This window comes from Lissotriton vulgaris, chromosome 8, assembly GCF_964263255.1.
Source record: "Lissotriton vulgaris chromosome 8, aLisVul1.2, whole genome shotgun sequence".
Classification (NCBI taxonomy): domain Eukaryota; kingdom Metazoa; phylum Chordata; class Amphibia; order Caudata; family Salamandridae; genus Lissotriton; species Lissotriton vulgaris.
Window position 1 is genome coordinate 1070154750 of NC_141696.1, and position 10635 is coordinate 1070165384.

Here is a 10635-nt window from a genome sequence, read left to right on the forward strand (position 1 = left end):
TTATTCAGTATGTTGTTAAAAAATATATGCCCGCTTGGACTTGATTTGGAAGAACCTTGGACATAGTGAGTTTATCTGCACACAGGAAGGATTGGAAATGTATTAAATATTTTGGGTTCAGATGTATCTAACATTGGGGATAGCTATTTCCAAATGGTGATTTTCCCTAGATCACAATTTGGAAATTGTTATTCCTAATGTGTGAAATAAAATGTTCTAACTAATGATTCCAACTAAGTTACAAATTAACCTATCTCATAAAAAATAATGAGGTGGGTCTCAATTTGCAACCCATTAGAAATTACAGCTGTCACAAGGATGGTGACCTGCTGAGGTTAGCAGACCACCATGTCTGTGATTGCATTGAAATAAAGCAAGGTGTTTTTATAATGCAGGTAAGCATTTAAAAAAATGTGGAAGGTATTATAAAAATATTTTTAGAATAGGCAGTGTCCCATGGGACCACTGCCTACTCATAAAAATAGTTGTTCACCATTATCAAAGATAACGGGGTCCTTTGCAGACCCATTCATACCAAAATGCATTTTTGCCATTGTAAACACCATTTTTTTAATCTGGCCTTTTATGACCTCAGAACGGCTTTGTACGTCTGGTCATTTATGCTAAAATATGTATAGTTTAATGCAATTACGCTATTTAGGAAATTGTCGACAATCAATTTATACCTTTAACATGATTTCAATATTGCTATGAATAACTTTACTCATTTGAGGTGAAACACTCTATAGAGAGAAAATATAGGGGTAACAATAGACACAGAGATGACAACAAATATATGGAACTACAGTGTATTTTTCCTGTTTATTTCCTGTGCTTGCATAGACTCTATTTTTACTTTTTATTCCAGAAATACTTTAAAATGGCAAAAACTAGAGTGAACAAGTCTCATGCTAACCCAAAATGCAACTTTTGAAGTCATGTAGTCATATCAATAAACATGTTTAATCACTAGAGTATGGAATTCCATCATGGTGTTTTGTTGAATTTTACACAGCTATACATGGGGTCTCACATTCACGAGACCTGCAACAGCCCCATCAGTGCACCAGTGCAGTTGTGAGAAGAAGTTTATTATATTTATGGTATATGACAAGAAAATTAAGAAAGATAACGATTACTGAGAACAAATTCAAGTTGGTAAAACAATTGTGAGTGAGAAAGAAAGTATGAATGAGAGTATAAAGATCCAAGGGTCACAGATGTGGTGTAAACAATGCAAACAACATGACGGAGGAAAAAACAGGAAACACAGAAATAGACAAAGAGATTATCAAAATCTCCCCAATGAAGAAAGAAATTTCAAAATGGTACTGGGCGTTGATTTCTGCAGGGGATGAAAATGCTCCGATATCAGAATCATTTTGGAGAAAAGACATTATAGAGCCAGAACTTCAAAGCTTATGGCAGAAATCGTGTGGTAAATGTTGGTCCATTATTAAACCAGCACGCCTAAAGAGGAATCATTTATTCACATTGCACAGGGCATACTGGACACCGAAAAAAACTGTCAAAATTCAAAGGAGCAAGTATAAAATCCTGCCCAAAGTGTGGGCTTGGAAAAGCGGATGACCTACACATGTTTCAAAGCCGCCCTCTTTTGGAACTCTTCTGGCAAGAAGTAGGTAACATGTTATGTTGGATATTGGGAACTCATCTAAAAGTAAGTACAACATTAATTATTTTTGGGATATGTACTGAGTTTAATGTAAGGGATGAGAGGCTAACCAAAAAACAAGAAAATCTGTTATTTGTACTGATACTTCTTGCAAGAAGAGAGATATGCCTGAATTGGGTTAAACTAATACCACCTTTACATGAGGATTGGCTAAATTCCATAATAACAACTCATGAACAAGATAGGAAGGGAAAACCCTCCAAAGAATTTAACTTTTGGGAAATATGGGAAAACTACTACACTAGTAACATGTAAGGCTAAATTTGACAACACAGCAATATGTCCGATGATTAATGCGATGGCAATAATTCAGACGGGAATAATTACTGCCGAGTGGCCAGGCTGGCCAGCTCCCACCTTTTTGCTTAAGAATTATTGAATATGATAAAGGATAGAGGAGGACTAAACACAACAGATCCACCAAAGGGATACTCTATGTGGTCGGCAAAGTAAAGAAAAAGAGAGTGAAGGAATAAAAGTGGAAGCCTTAAAATTCCCCTCTGTACTCCTTATACATTGAAGTGCAACATGAGGATAAAAAATAAATAAACATGGATGGCCCAGCTGGAATGTTATGTGTATGATTTATGGAATGAAGGAGCATTTTGCAAAAAAAGGTACAAGTGGATGACATAAAAAGAGAGTGAGAAAAGTAAGTGTTGAATTTGAGAGTGCATGTGAGCAGGTGGTCTTACAAAATGTAGGAAATGTGAGGATGGAACAGATGAGGAAGCATAAATTTGAAAGGGCACTTGTCAATAGGTTGATTGATTCAGTGGCAAAGATAACATTAATTACCAGAGATTTATTTGATAATGAATTGAGATGGGGAGTGAAACGTTTTCATCCATACATAAATCAGAAAAGAAATGGAAGTAAACCTATGAATCTTCTAGGCTAGTTTATTGGGAGCATTCAGTACAAAGGGTGATACGCCTCAACCAGCATTTTTGTCCATAATAGGCAATTCGATCATCAACTGGTTTCACCAAAGAGATTTTGAGGTGTATCTTGACCAAAATTCAGAACCAGCCATAAGACTGAGAGACGTAACAGATTTAAGAGAGTTGAGTGCTGAAAGAACAAATTATGACAAAGAGTTTCCTTTTTTTAATATAAAGATATTGGGTTGTCTCAGAGTGGATGACCGCATGAACAAGTTAGAGAAGGTTCATATCTTAAAGTTGGGAAGGTGAGATATGTTCTGATTATGATAAGGAAGTCCATCATTAAAGAACTAGAAAAGTTCAAAGTTAATGACATTGTAGAAGAGGATGAGGCAGCAGAATGACTTTCTCCAGTAGTGGTGGCACAAAAGACCAATGGAGTGGCTAAGTTATGCATACATTGTACGAAGGGTGTTGTGGTGGACACTGTTCCTACCAAACCTCATCAGTATATCAATGCTCAGAGGAGCAAAGGTTTTGCCACCCTCAACTTACTCTCAGCCTATCACCAGGTAAAAATGCAGTGTAGCTCACAAGAGTCGATTTTATATTTTCCCCTTTTGGAACATTTACATCTTCAAGGATGCCATCCAGCCTAATTTCCACTGTGCAGATTTTAAAAAGAATTATGGAGATGATTCTTAAAAGGATAAAAGCTGTTAAGAGCTATCAAGATAATATTCTTGGTTATGGAAGTAATCAATTCCGAGTATGAACAGCAGTTGCAGAATGTTACAAAGATTTATACCTAGAATAAACGTTTAGCATCTAATATATCTTTGCAGTCATACACTTGATACCAAATGGTCAGTTTTCTATCTTATTTTAATTTGAGTCTGATAGAAGACGAGGGATACATCTGTTTTCTTGGTCACCTGAAACATAACCCAAGAACGATCATTGCATCATTCAAGCTAGCAAGTTCAAGCACCAATAGGGAGAAAAACCCCTTAAAGAGTTGTAGAAAAAGAGGGAATTTTAGCTTTTTTATGGCCATATTTTTAATAATTTAATAATTGTTCCTTTGTTAGTTGGAGCCACATTTAAGTGATGCATTCTTTCTATGCTAATTAGAATCTGGCGGCCTCATAATTAAATGTTATGACGAGTTTAGCATCTGCCTTTGATTGAAAATGGCCTGAAGAGATTAAACATGTTTTTCTTCCCTTCTAAATTTTGAACTGTGATGTAATATATCATATAAATTAGAGTTACCAGTTATTTAATAAAGATTAGTTCATAGCTCAACAGATGCCCACAGCACTAGGCAGTTGTTCGTACGGAGGCAGTAAGGAAGGTGCAAGGAAAATGACTTGCAGCAGTTGAGTGAAAACAATCAACAGTGGACTCTTCTTATCCCGTGTTTCCAAATTGCACCTTATCTCTTAAAAACAAGTCACCTCCATAGATTGATCACATAAACACATAAACTTGTTTCAAATATGTAGTAAGTGCACTTTACATTTAGACATGCAATTCTGGCACCAAACACCTAAGTATGAAAAAGATAAATTACATTTAAAAATGTATATTATATAGATTTTAAAACATATGTAACAGTATATTAGCCATCAGCAAATTAGCAACTTCAGAATACAGCTATATAGAGTGCAATAACTGTCTATTTGTGAATGCTTGCTATAGTATAATCCTTTACATTTAGCCTGGAATAAACAATGTATTTAATAAGTAGAATTTGATGCATTCCTTTAAAATGTAATCACTTCTAATGGATTAAAAACATATCATGGTTACATTATAATATTGGGTTCATAGGTAACAAAAAGATTTCAGCTATGAAACAAATCTACAGTTAAAAGGAAAATAATTTAAAGCCAAGTCCATACAGCTCACAGCGAGAATAACTTTATTCGAACAAGGTAAATATACAAATTAGTCTCTTGGATATCTGTGCATACTTTGAGTATAGAAAAAGTTAATTAACCTATAGAGAGTGCATTCCAGTCAATGGTTAAACTAAATCCCGGATGTTGCAGGGAGCACATTTATAAAAAGTTCTTCTTAAATGCTCTGTTTAACTTTTCACTTGCTAAAACTTGTTTTTACAATTGAGTATTATGAACAATAATGGAAAACAAAGACAAAAGCATCACTTGTTTGGAACTGGTAAGCAGTGCCACTGGAATTATGCAATTGTGCAGCTGCTGTGTTTTTGACATAACCATCGATTGGCCGCACTGTCACTTAATCCACCATCCATAAATCTTTTAAGTAATGTCCGGAGATATATATATATATATATATATATATATATATATATATATATATATATATATATATATATATATATATATATATATATATATATATATATATATATATATATATATATATATATATATATATATATATTTTTTTTTTTTTTTTTTTTTAAAGAAATTTGGTTTGTAGCTCAACAGGATCAAAAGTTACAAAAAATGTTGTGACATGTCCTGCATAGTGGTAGGGCTTTCATAAAGGTTTACTGGTCATGTTTAATTTTTTTATTATTGTAGTTGGTTTTTAATCTGGGTCTAATGTGGTAAAATCTTTGCTCTGATAGTTACCAGATGTAAAAAAATAAAAATGACGCAATACTATCATGATATGTGTTGCATTGCGGCACATGATTTCATCCTCACCTGCCACATAAGTTGGTCCTTCCCTGCTGCATGATTTCCATGTCCCTGCTGGTAGGGCATTGCAAAGGGCCTAAATACCTGCTTCAAACCCAAAACCCTACATCATCATTTAGAAAAGCAATAAGTACATCAATATGGCTCTCCTTAAAACAGCTCTATCGCAGAGACACATACCAAATATGCTGATAACACTACAGCTCAGCCAACCCAAACTAAAGTATGCATTTCCTACTCATGGCATCACATAACACACATGCAAAACACCTAGGCGAATCATGCTGATCACAGCTAGCTCCATAGTCAGGTACATGGAAGACATATTCAATGCAAACAATCTTGATGATACTTTAATCACTAAGACTTTGATCTCTTCCACTTCTCCTGACTTACTCAATGCCCTTAAACAACATGTGTACTTGATCTCAAATTGCCCTGACATTATGTACATGATCTGTGTTGTGAAGTCTTGTATAGCATTTGCACATGCTACTGCCATGATTGTTGTAGTTAGAAAGCACTCTGCCATACCGGAAATGCTGCAAGTAGATATCCATTGCATGATTCTTAGGCTTAAATTAAATTGTTTGACTTGTGTGGGAAGCATCAGGTGTTGTGCTAGAGGGCCAGAGAGGTGCTCCAATATCATCACTATAAACGTAGACCTGCCCTCTTGCCAAGTAGCTAGGTTAGCACATTATGAACTGAGAACTCTATTGGTTGGGTCATATGTATGTGGTGTTTTGGTATATTTACTTAAGCTGCTTCATACTAGGGATTGCTAAAAATGACTATGTTACGGTTGAACACCCTATGTTTATACATTTTTCTGGGGAAAAATAATTATGTATTTTCCTCTTAGGTGCTCGTGAGTATCACCTCCTGATCCATTGAGGTGTAGGGTACAATTGAAAAAGTGGCGCCCTCCGACAGGGAGTAAGCGGACTCAATGAGAACTCTTGGCGAAGTGATTGTCGCTTTCAAATCTTTATCCACTTCAATAAATAAATATTCAGTGTTATTCAATTCTTGAATTCCTTTATTTTATATATCCATCTTTGGGCCAGATGTAGGACGGCAAATACTGGTCGGTAACGGCCGATTTCAGCCGTTACCGACCGGTATTTGCAGATGGAGATGTAGGGGCCTGAAAATGTAACAAATCGGTATATTTAGCGAATCTGTAAATTTATCGATTTGGTAAAATACTGAATCAGTATATTTACCGAATCGGAAAATCTACATGTAGGTGGCACTGTAATCAGTGCCACAGGCCCTTATCGATTCGTTATTTACCACCAAATACTATTTGGTGGTAAATAACAAATTCCTGTGTACATGCACATCTGTGCATGTACAGTTTTAATCTGCTAATCCAGGAACTCCTGGAGATGATTTACCATACTAATGATACACATATGAGAAGAATCATATGAATTGACCCCCATTGAGAGGGTGAAGTTGCTGCTGCAGGTACAGCATGCCAGCCAGCAAATTTCTGTCAATAAGCAGTACAAAGACATAATTGACTATGTTGTCAGTATCCCTAAAGAACAAGGCTTCCTTTCTTTCTGGCGTGGGAGCCTGGCAAATTTTATCCAATATTTTATCTGATATTTTCCCATGCAGGCTCTTAACTTCACCTTCAAGGATAAGTACAAGCAGATTTTCTTGGGAGGAATAGAGAAACATACATTGTTCTGGAAGTATTTTGCTGGAAACCTGGCTTCTGGTGGTACAGCAGGAGCCACTTATCTTTGTTTTGTTTACCATTTGGATTTTGCCAGAACACCTTTGGGAGCTGATGTTGGTAAAGCTGTGGATGACCGACATTTCAAAGGGCTCGGTGACTATGGGCTGGGTGGCATGTATCAAGGTTTCAATGTGTCTGTGCAGGGCATCATTATCCACAGAGCTGCCTACTTTGGTGTTTATGCAAAAGGTATGGCCCCAGACCCTAGGAATACTCACATTATGATTAGCTGGATGATTGCACAGACGGTGACTGCGGTAGCTGGTGTGATTTCCTATCCATTTGATACTGTGGGACATCGTATGATGATGCAGTCTGGCCGTAAAGGAGCTGATATAATGTACACTGGAACAATCAACTGCTGGTGGATGATTCTCAGAGATGAGGGTGGAAAAGCATTCTTCAAAGGGGCATGGTGCAACATCCTCCAAGGCATGGGTGGAGCTTTTGTACTTGTTTTGTACAACGAGTTTAAAAAAGTAATTTAAATGCAGATTAGTTAAGCCAATCATGTAGAGCTCCTCCACCATAATGGACCATTTGACCTTTGAGGAATGTATTCAGTCTTCTTAACAAAGACATTCAACGCATGTTTAATGGCCACCTAAGTTGTAGTTGAAAAGTGTACAATTATGTAGATTGTCCTCTTGTCTTGCAAACTAGCACTGTATCGTTTTGCACAACTGAATATTTAATGTGCCCTAAGTTGGGGCATTCTTCTAAACAATAAATGATAAACTTGACTGTAGTCCAGTACAATTGATTCCTCGCTATGCAATGCGGAGTGCCTTGAATGAAATTCTTCTAGCAACTGGCAATCAATGAAGGGCCTGGAACACCATTGGCAAGTGTTTGAGTGCAGAAGTCAGGTGCTCGTTACCTGGGCATGCCTACCTTCAGTAGGAGGAAAGCAGAAGCCCCAAATTACAGCTCATAGACATTGTACTCAAAGTGCATTCAGCCTCTGAGTAGGGTTGTATTAAGTTTATTCAGCCTCTGAGTAGGAATGTGTTTGGACTGATGTCAACAGCTGCACATAGTTCTCTTGTAGGAGATGACTCTCAGAGGTAAAGAGAACATCATGTTGAATACCTAGTAAAACATAGAAGAGTTTTACTGAGTGACCATCAGTTTAAAGTTTTGAAGAACTTTTCTGAATCCCCGTGGTTGTTGGTTTTGACGAAATACATTAAAGACTCCCGTCTGTCTGACAGTATTATATCAACTCAATCACAGTGCCTCTTTTACCTTTTAATATTGGAGTGGTGATTGTAGAGGTATGTGCCTTTTGATCCCTTACAGCAGACTCTGGTGACTTTGGGTATTAACACGGCATATACCAATATGCCATAAAAAGAATGCATTCAAGTGATCCCTTGGCTATTGGTTTCTAGACTAGCACCACATGAGTTGCAATATAAATTCATTACTGAGCTCAGAACTGATTTTGAAGAATCATATTTTTCTAGACAAAATGAAACCTTTTTCATATCAAGGAAACCAGCATAGGACTCCAATTTACCCCTAATGTTATGAACATTTTAAATAAAATATTTTATAATATAGCTAGACCAGAAAATTTCTAAACATGCAGTCACAAGTGCAGTTGTCTGGCAGGCACTAGGGCATGATTTCAACGGTGCAGCAGTGCAGGACACTGGGGCCTAAACCTCCAGGAACCCCTCTAAACACTAGACATTGCAATATTTTACTACTAAACCGACAGTCACAAGTGCTGCTACCTTACAGGCAATAGGGTCATGAATTGAATGATGCAGCAGGTGCATTGGCAGTGGGCCCAAAAGTAGTCAGAACTGCCCTAAACACATAATATTGGTATTACATCAATGGATTCCATTATGTTCCACTTTCATTTCATTTTTCAATATTTAGCTATTTCTCACCCACCCTATACCACTAATAACAGCACAATAGCTTGCACAGCTCCTTTCTCTCTTCCTCATGGCTCCTCACTTCCTGGCAACCTTGCGGCTCTCTATCAGTGGCCAACAGGGAGGCTGCAGGGTCTCCCTTGGCAGAGTCGAGCCTGTGGGGTTCCAGCCAGAAATCTGCACCGGTTTGTAGCATACAAGTATTGATTTGGGCAAGAATATAAAAATTATCTTAAAAAACTAAAAAAGGAGAAAGACAGGGAAAATCGTGATGGGAAATTAGGAGATTGATCATCCCATTTGCCTGCGCGTTGTGACGCCCCAAAAAATCATACCACCATTTTAACATGGTCACATATAGGTCAATCAGACAATTCACACAAGATGGCGCCCTCCTGCGACCGGAACTAAAAAAATAATACATTCTTCCCTAGAAACAAAAAGTGGACAGCTAATAATATCAATTTTAAGAAATCTGCACAAATAGCAGCCATCTTTCAAAGGCACATTAGTCACTGAGAGACCCTCATACTTAACCCACTGCGATCGTCCTAAACTACTTGGAATTAGCGCCTGACAAGAAGATTAATAAGCATGTGCGCAAAATCCGTTCCGCTCGCGGATTTTGCGGATTTTCGGTAAATCTGCGATCCGCGAACTCCCACGAATTTACTGAAAATCTGCGAAATGCGCGAGCGGCGTATTTGGGGGGCAAAAGTTCAAGCCTTTTGAACTTGTAACTATTTCAGGATGGCGCCGGCAAGCTGCCAGCGCCATCCTAAAATAGTTACTAAGTTAGCTTCAACAGGAAGCACTAATAGATAAAATAAAGCAGGTGCTCGAACACCTGCTTTATTTTATCTATTAGTGCTTCCTGGTGAAGCTAATTTAGTAACTATTTTAGGATGGCGCTGACAGCTTGCCGGCACCATCCTAAAATAGTTACAGGACAAAAATGTGAGTTTTGTCGACGTTGGGCAGGTGTGCGTTCTCCCCATATCTATCGTCGAAAATTAGCTATGATGCTTGATGGAGGCCTTTGCATTATTGACTTTCATGAGCTCAATCCCTGTGCAGTTCCTGTGACCACAAGCTTCTCTGATCCGTGCCTGTCCTTTTATGCACACAAGAGGCATGTGAACTTGCATATAAGGCTCGCCCGTTTGGCCCTGCCCCTCACACTAGTGATGTGCACGGTTTTCCAGCCCTTTACCCACTATGAAGGACAGCTCACTCGAGGGACCCCGGTGCACTTCGGTGTGATGGCAAAGTTAATCAGCCCCCCAAAAATGTGAGTTTTGTCGAGGCTGGGCAGGTGTGTGTTCTCCCCATATCTATCGTCGGAAAATAGCTATGATGCTTGATGGACGCCTTTGCATTATTGACGTTCACGAGCTCAATCCCTGTGCAGTTCCTGTGACCACGAGCTTCTCTGATCCGTGCCTGTCCTTTTCTGCACACAAGAGGCATGTGAACTCGCATATAAGGCTCGCCCGTTTGGCCCTGCCCCTCACACTAGTGATGTGCACGGTTTTCCAGCCCTTTACCCACTATGAAGGACAGCTCACTCGAGGGACCCCGGTGCTCTTCAGTGTGATGGCAAAGTTAATCAGCCCCCCCAAAAATGTGAGTTTTGTTGAGGCTGGGCAGGTGTGCATTCTCCCCATATCTATTGTCGAAAAATAGCTATGATGCTTGATGAAGGCCT

General features: G+C 38.3%; 1 pseudogene; it reads left to right on the top strand.

Moving 5' to 3' along the window:
* Positions 1-1245: 1245 nt before the first annotated feature.
* Positions 1246-7523, top strand: LOC147698296 (ADP/ATP translocase 3 pseudogene; annotated as a pseudogene).
* Positions 7524-10635: the final 3112 nt, after the last annotated feature.